This window comes from Oratosquilla oratoria, chromosome 3 (assembly GCF_046742065.1).
Source record: "Oratosquilla oratoria isolate Oo_2021 chromosome 3, ASM4674206v1, whole genome shotgun sequence".
NCBI lineage: Eukaryota > Metazoa > Arthropoda > Malacostraca > Stomatopoda > Squillidae > Oratosquilla > Oratosquilla oratoria.
The window spans coordinates 78,255,891-78,258,261 of NC_134779.1; positions in this window are offsets into that span (position 1 = coordinate 78,255,891).

A 2,371-nucleotide genomic window follows, 5' to 3' on the forward strand; every position below is an offset into this window, starting at 1 on the left:
TACAATGCTGGTGGCACAACCACTCTATCATATAACCTCCTCTTAGCCTCCATTCCCAGATGTCTATTTCTCATTATACTTTTTAGTATACCAAAGCATTTACTCGCTTCTCTCAATCTACATTCTACCTCCACCTCCACTCCTCCCTTTCCTGCCACATTCGCACCCAAGTATCTAAAACTAATCACTTTCTCCAGTCTCTCTCCATTAATGTTCACTTCCAGCCTGCTGTCACTCTCTCCCCTTGTACATATCACCTTACTTTTGCCCACATTTATCTTTAGAATCCTTCTTTCGCACACCCTCTCAAACTGTCATTAACTTCCTCAATTCCTTCTCTGATCCTGCCAAAAGCGCAATGTCGTCAGCAAACAACAACTGGCTTATTTCCTACTTTTCTCTATTCTCTTTAACCATCTCCAACCCCTGACCCACTACCCTTGCATTTACCTCTAACACCACCCCATCCATGTATAGATTGAACAGCCAGGGCGATATAACACATCACTGACGAAGCCCCACCTTTACCTCAAACCATTCACTCTCTCCATTTCTAATCCTAACATAAGCTCTACTACTCTCGTAAAAACTCTTGACTGCTCTTAACAGCTTTCCTCCTATCCCATATATATGCAGTACCTCCCACAGTGCCTTCCTGTCTACCCTGTCATAAACCTTTTCCAGATCCAGAAAAGCCCCAAAAACATCCTTACCTATTCCTATAGCTTTCTCACATATCTGTCTTACCACAAAAATCTGATCTGCACGACCCCTATCTGTCGTAAAACCACACTGTTCCTCACCAATTACTTCCTCTGTTCCTCTCCTAATCCTCTCAATCAAGACCCTCCCATAAGCCTTCCTAACTACACTCAACAAGCTGATCACTCTGAAACTACTACACTCACACTTGTCTCTCTTTTCCTTGTAAAGCGGAACTATACAGACACTCCTCCAGTCCTCCGGTACTCTACCCTCTCTTAAACAAACATCAAATAACCTCACCAGCCAGTCCACCATAACTGTACCTCCTTTCTCTAGACATTCTGCATAGCATTCATCCAACCACTGTGCCTTACCTGCTCTCATTATCTTAACAGCTGCTTTCACTTCATCTTTCCCTATTTCTCCTCCATTTTTCTCACTCATCACGGTCATTTTCTTAGCGCTTCCCACTGCGACTGCCTTTCCCTCCCTATCCTCCTTCACATTCAGCAATTCTCTAAAATACTTTGCCCACCTTCCTCTCACTGCCTTCTCTTTCATCATCATCTCTCCATCTGCACCGTTTATCTTTTCTTCTTTACTTGATTTGCCTCTTCCTCTCTTAATTTCTTCCCAAAACATATTTTCATTACTTTCAAAATTTTCTGTCATACTCCAACTCCATTTCACATATGCTCTCCGCTTTGCTTCCTTTATCTTATGCTCAATTTCCCTTCTCTTTACTTTGTACCTCTCATACGATTCCCTCGTCCTAATCTGTAGCCAATTTATGAATGCCTGCTTCTTCTCTTCTCCACCCTTCTTTGCTTCCTCATTCCACCACTCACTACCCTTCCTTCTATTTCCTCCCGCCCTCCTTGTTTCACACACCATCTTTGCACACCTTATGAATCCCCCCTTGAACCATCCCCACTCATCCTCCACTCATAGTTCTACTCTATCCTTCACTCCCTCGCACTCCTCTCTCAGCTTCTTCTTATACACATTCTACTGTTCTCTCTCATTTAAGCAGTTCACTCTAAGTACCTCCCTACCTTCTGCCCCATTCCTCTTTCTCCAACTACTCGCCACTCTCAATTTACCTTCCACCAGAAAATAATCTGACATTCCCCCACCCTCTCCCCTTAGAACATGTACATCCTTAACTCTTCCTACCATACCTCCTTCCACCACCCTCTCCCATGTGTACTTATGCTTGACTTTCTTCCGAAACACTGTATTTGCTATCATCAACTCTCTTGCAAGACACGTCTCCACCATCAACTCTCCACTACGATTTTTTCCTGGAACTACATACTTCCCAATCACCCCGTCTATTGGTTCGTTTCCTACCCTAGCATTAAGGTCTCCCAATACAACTACATTGACATTTCTCCTTAATCCCTCTATGCACTCAATTATATCTACCCAAAAAGCCTCTCTTTCCTCCACGCTCTTCTCACTACCAGGCCCATACGCACTTACAAAAACCTACATCTCCCTTCCTAGCTTCACCTTCATCTACATCAACCTTGATGAAACCTCTTTCTACTCCACTACACGCTTACTTATCTATTTACTTAAGAGTATAGCCATCCCTTCTCTCCCTCGTCCACTCTTCACTTCTGAGTACCTCCCAGTTACACTCCCAAACTCACACTCGCCC